Raw genomic sequence first — 6,000 nt, 5'->3', positions numbered from 1 at the left:
GGGCCCACCATTTCTTCCTCGGTCTCTGGTTTTGTTCCTCAGGTTCTGGTTTTCTTCCTCGGGCTCTGGTTTAATTTCTCGGGTTCTGGTTTTGTTCCTCAAGCTCTGTTTTAGTTCCATTGGCTCTGGTTTTGTTCCTCAGGCTCTGGTTTTTTTCCTCGGGCTCTGGTGTTGTTCCTTGGACTCTAGTATAATTCCACAGGCTCTGGTTTTGTTCCTTGGGGCCTCCTTTTGTTCTTCGTGATCTGGTTTTGTTCCTCGGGATCTGGTTTTGTTCCTCGGGCTCTGGTTTCTTTCCTCGGGCTCTGGTTTTGTTCCTCGAGCTGTGGTTTTGCTCCTCTAGCTCTCGTTGCCTTCCTCGGGCTCTGGTTTTCTTCCTCGGGCTCTGCTTTTCTTCCTCGAGGGCTAGTTTTGTTCCTCGGGGTCTCGTTTTATTCCACGGGCCCTCCTTTTGTTCTTCGCAATCTGGTTTTGTTCCTCGGGCTCTGGTTTCGTTCCTCGGGCTCTGGTTTTGCTCCTCTAGCTCTGGTTGTCTTCCTCGAGCTGTGGTTTTGCTTCTCTAGCTCTCGTTGTCTTCCTCTGGCTCTGGTTTTCTTCCTCGAGGGCTGGTTTTGTTCCCCGGGCTCTGGTTTTGTTCTTCCAGCTCTGCTTTAGCTCCTCGGGCTCTGGTTTGGGTCCACGGGTCTCGTTTTGTTCCTCGGGCCCACCATTTGTTCCTCCGTCTCTGGTTCTGTTCCTCGGGTTCTGGTGTTCTTCCTCGGGCTCTGGTTTAATTTCTCGGGTTCTGGTTTTGTTCCTCGAGCTCTGGTTTAGTTCCATTGGCTCTGGTTTTGTAACTCAGGCTCTGGTTTTTTTCCTCGGGCTCTGGTTTTGTTCCTCGGACTCTAGTATAATTCCACGGGCTCTGGTTTTGTTCCTTGGGGCCTCCTTTTGTTCTTCGCGATCTGGTTTTGTTCCTCGGGATCTGGTTTTCTTCCTCGGGCTCTGGTTTCTTTCCTCGGGCTCTGGTTTTGTTCCTCGAGCTGTGGTTTTGCTCCACTAGCTCTGGTTGTCTTCCTCGGGCTCTGGTTTTCTTCCTCGAGGGCTAGTTTTGTTCCTCGGGCTCTGGTTTTTTCCCTCAGGCCCTCCTTTTGTTCTTCGGGACCTGTTTTTGTTCCTTGGGCTCTGGTTTCTTTCCTCCGGCTCTGGTTTTGTTCCTCGAGCTGTGGTTTTGCTCCTCTAGCTCTCGTTGTATTCCTCGGGCTCTGGTTTTCTTCCTCGGGCTCTGCTTTTCTTCCTCGAGGGCTAGTTTTGTTCCTCGGGGTCTGGTTTTATTCCTCGGGCCCTCCTTTTGTTCTTCGGGATCTGGTTTTGTTCCTCAGGCTCTGGTTTTGTTCCTCGAGCTGTGGTTTTGCTCCTCTAGCTCTCGTTGTCTTCCTCGGGCTCTGCTTTTCTTCCTCGAGGGCTAGTTTTGTTCCTCGGGGTCTCGTTTTATTCCTCGGACCCTCCTTTTGTTCTTCGGGACCTGCTTTTGTTCCTTGGGCTCTGGTTTCTTTCCTCGGGCTCTGGTTTTGTTCCTCGAGCTGTGGTTTTGCTCCTCTAGCTCTGGCTGTCTTCCTCGGGCTCTGGTTTTCTTCCTCGAGGGCTGGTTTTGTTCCCCGGGCTCTGTTTTTGTTCTTCCAGCTCTGCTTTAGCTCCTCGGGCTCTGGTTTGGGTCCATGGGTCTCGTTTTGTTCCTCGGGCCCACCATTTCTTCCTCGGTCTCTGGTTTTGTTCCTCGGGTTCTGGTTTTCTTCCTCGGGCTCTGGTTTAATTTCTCGGGTTCTGGTTTTGTTCCTCAAGCTCTGATTTAGTTCCATTGGCTCTGGTTTTGTTCCTCAGGCTCTGGTTTTTTTCCTCGGGCTCTGGTGTTGTTCCTTGGACTCTAGTATAATTCCACAGGCTCTGGTTTTGTTCCTTGGGGCCTCCTTTTGTTCTTCGTGATCTGGTTTTGTTCCTCGGGATCTGGTTTTGTTCCTCGGGCTCTGGTTTCTTTCCTCGGGCTCTGGTTTTGTTCCTCGAGCTGTGGTTTTGCTCCTCTAGCTCTCGTTGCCTTCCTCGGGCTCTGGTTTTCTTCCTCGGGCTCTGCTTTTCTTCCTCGAGGGCTAGTTTTTTTCCTCGGGGTCTCGTTTTATTCCACGGGCCCTCCTTTTGTTCTTCGCAATCTGGTTTTGTTCCTCGGGCTCTGGTTTCGTTCCTCGGGCTCTGGTTTTGCTCCTCTAGCTCTGGTTGTCTTCCTCGAGCTGTGGTTTTGCTTCTGTAGCTCTCGTTGTCTTCCTTGGGCTCTGGTTATCTTCCTCGAGGGCTGGTTTTGTTCCCCGGGCTCTGGTTTTTTTCTTCCAGCTCTGCTTTAGCTCCTCGGGCTCTGGTTTGGGTCCACGGGTCTCGTTTTGTTCCTCGAGCCCACCATTTGTTCCTCCGTCTCTGGTTCTGTTCCTCGGGTTCTGGTGTTCTTCCTCGGGCTCTGGTTTAATTTCTCGGGTTCTGGTTTTGTTCCTCGAGCTCTGTTTTAGTTCCATTGGCTCTGGTTTTGTTCCTCAGGCTCTGGTTTTTTTCCTCGGGCTCTGGTTTTGTTCCTCGGACTCTAGTATAATTCCACGGGCTCTGGTTTTGTTCCTTGGGGCCTCCTTTTGTTCTTCGGGATCTGGTTTTGTTCCTCGGTATCTGGTTTTCTTCCTCTGGCTCTGGTTTCTTTCCTCGGGCTCTGGTTTTGTTCCTCGAGCTGTGGTTTTGCTCCTCTAGCTCTGGTTGTCTTCCTCGGTCTCTGGTATTCTTCCTCGAGAGCTAGTTTTGTTCCTCGGGGTCTCGTTTTATTCCTCGGACCCTCCTTTTGTTCTTCGGGACCTGTTTTTGTTCCTTGGGCTCTGGTTTCTTTCCTCCGGCTCTGGTTTTGTTCCTCGAGCTGTGGTTTTGCTCCTCTAGCTCTCGTTGTCTTCCTCGGGTTCTGGTGTTCTTCCTCGGGCTCTGGTTTAATTTCTCGGGTTCTGGTTTTGTTCCTCGAGCTCTGGTTTAGTTCCATTGGCTCTGGTTTTGTTCCTCAGGCTCTGGTTTTTTTCCTCGGGCTCTGGTTTTGTTCCTCGGACTCTAGTATAATTCCACGGGCTCTGGTTTTGTTCCTTGGGGCCTCCTTTTGTTCTTCGCGATCTGGTTTTGTTCCTCGGGATCTGGTTTTGTTCCTCGGGCTCTGGTTTCTTTCTTCGGGAGCTCGTTTTGTTCCTCGAGCTGTGGTTTTGCTCCTCTAGCTCTCGATGTCTTCCTCGGGCTCTGGTTTTCTTCCTCGGGCTCTGCTTTTCTTCCTCGAGGGCTAGTTTTGTTCCTCGGGGTCTGGTTTTATTCCTCGGGCCCTCCTTTTGTTCTTCAGGATCTGGTTTTGTTCCTCGGGATCTGGTTTTCTTCCTCGGGCTCTGGTTTCTTTCCTCGGGCTCTGGTTTTGTTCCTCGAGCTGTGGTTTTGCTCCTCTAGCTCTGGCTGTCTTCCTCGGGCTCTGGTTTTCTTCCTCGGGCTCTGGTTTTCTACCTCGAGAGCTGGTTTTGTTCCCCGGGCTCTGGTTTTGTTCTTCCAGCTCTGCTTTAGCTCCTCGGGCTCTGGTTTGGGTCCATGGGTCTCGTTTTGTTCCTCGGGCCCACCATTTCTTCCTCGGTCTCTGGTTTTGTTCCTCGGGTTCTGGTTTTATTCCTCAGGCTCTGGTTTAATTTCTCGGGTTCTGGTTTTGTTCCTCGAGCTCTGGTTTAGTTCCATTGGCTCTGGTTTTGTTCCTCAGGCTCTGGTTTTTTTCCTCGGGCTCTGGTTTTGTTCCTCGGACTCTAGTATAATTCCACGGGCTCTGGTTTTGTTCCTTGGGGCCTCCTTTTGTTCTTCGCGATCTGGTTTTGTTCCTCGGGATCTGGTTTTGTTCCTCGGGCTCTGGTTTCTTTCTTCGGGGGCTCGTTTTGTTCCTCGAGCTGTGGTTTTGCTCCTCTAGCTCTCGTTGTCTTCCTCAGGCTCTCGTTTTCTTCGTCGGGCTCTGGTTTTCTTCCTCGAGGTCTAGTTTTGTTCCTCGGGCTCTGGTTTTATTCCTCGAGCCCTCCTTTTGTTCTTCAGGATCTGGTTTTGTTCCTCGGGATCTGGTTTTCTTCCTCGGGCTCTGGTTTATTTCCTCGGGCTCTGGTTTTGTTCCTCGAGCTGTGGTTTTGCTCCTCTAGCTCTGGCTGTCTGCCTCGGGCTCTGGTTTTCTTCCTCGGGCTCTGGTTTTCTACCTCGAGGGCTGGTTTTGTTCCCCGGGCTCTGGTTTTGTTCTTCCAGCTCTGCTTTAGCTCCTCGGGCTCTGGTTTGGGTCCATGGGTCTCGTTTTGTTCCTCGGGCCCACCATTTCTTCCTCGGTCTCTGGTTTTGTTCCTCGGGTTCTGGTTTTCTTCCTCGGGCTCTGGTTTAATTTCTCGGGTTCTGGTTTTGTTCCTCAAGCTCTGTTTTAGTTCCATTGGCTCTGGTTTTGTTCCTCAGGCTCTGGTTTTGTTCCTCGAGCTGTGGTGTTGTTCCTTGGACTCTAGTATAATGCCACGGGCTCTGGTTTTGTTCCTTGGGGCCTCCTTTTGTTCTTCGCGATCTGGTTTTGTTCCTCGGGATCTGGTTTTGTTCCTCGAGCTGTGGTTTCTTTCCTCGGGAGCTCGTTTTGTTCCTCGAGCTGTGGTTTTGCTCCTCTAGCTCTGGTTGTCTTCCTCGGGCTCTGGTTTTCTTCCTCGAGGGCTAGTTTTGTTCCTCGGGCTCTGTTTTTTTCCCTCAGGCCCTCCTTTTGTTCTTCGGGATCTGGTTTTGTTCCTCGGGCTCTGGTTTTCTTCCTCTGGCTCTGGTTTCTTTCCTCGGGAGCTCCTTTTGTTCCTCGAGCTGTGGTTTTGCTCCTCTAGCTCTGGTTGTCTTCCTCGGGCTCTGGTTTTCTTCCTCGAGGGCTAGTTTTGTTCCTCGGGGTCTCGTTTTCTTCCTCGGACCCTCCTTTTGTTCTTCGGGACCTGCTTTTGTTCCTTGGGCTCTGGTTTCTTTCCTCGGGCTCTGGTTTTGTTCCTCGAGCTGTGGTTTTGCTCCTCTAGCTCTGGTTGTCTTCCTCGGGCTCTGGTTTTCTTCCTCGAGGGCTGGTTTTGTTGCCCGGGCTCTGGTTTTGTTCTTCCAGCTCTGCTTTAGCTCCTCGGGCTCTGGTTTGGGTCCATGGGTCTCGTTTTGTTCCTCGGGCCCACCATTTGTTCCTCCGTCTCTGGTTTTGTTCCTCGGGTTCTGGTTTTCTTCCTCGGGCTCTGGTTTAATTTCTCGGGTTCTGGTTTTGTTCCTCAAGCTCTGTTTTAGTTCCATTGGCTCTGGTTTTGTTCCTCAGGCTCTGGTTTTTTTCCTCGGGCTCTGGTGTTGTTCCTTGGACTCTAGTATAATGCCACGGGCTCTGGTTTTGTTCCTTGGGGCCTCCTTTTGTTCTTCGCGATCTGGTTTTGTTCCTCGGGATCTGGTTTTGTTCCTCGGGCTCTGGTTTCTTTCCTCGGGAGCTCGTTTTGTTCCTCGAGCTGTGGTTTTGCTCCTCTAGCTCTGGTTGTCTTCCTCGGGCTCTGGTTTTCTTCCTCGAGGGCTAGTTTTGTTCCTCGGGCTCTGGTTTTTTCCCTCAGGCCCTCCTTTTGTTCTTCGGGATCTGGTTTTGTTCCTCGGGCTCTGGTTTTCTTCCTCTGGCTCTGGTTTCTTTCCTCGGGAGCTCCTTTTGTTCCTCGAGCTGTGGTTTTGCTCCTCTAGCTCTCGTTGTCTTCCTCGGGCTCTGGTTTTCTTCCTCGAGGGCTAGTTTTGTTCCTCGGGGTCTCGTTTTATTCCTCGGACCCTCCTTTTGTTCTTCGGGGCCTGCTTTTGTTCCTTGGGCTCTGGTTTCTTTCCTCGGGCTCTGGTTTTGTTCCTCGAGCTGTGGTTTTGCTCCTCTAGCTCTGGTTGTCTTCCTCGGGCTCTGGTTTTCTTCCTCGAGGGCTGGTTTTGTTGCCCGGGCTC

This window comes from Calonectris borealis, unplaced genomic scaffold, assembly GCF_964195595.1.
Source record: "Calonectris borealis unplaced genomic scaffold, bCalBor7.hap1.2 HAP1_SCAFFOLD_39, whole genome shotgun sequence".
Classification (NCBI taxonomy): domain Eukaryota; kingdom Metazoa; phylum Chordata; class Aves; order Procellariiformes; family Procellariidae; genus Calonectris; species Calonectris borealis.
The sequence above is the reverse complement of the archived record's forward strand: the minus strand, read 5'-3'. Positions refer to the sequence as shown.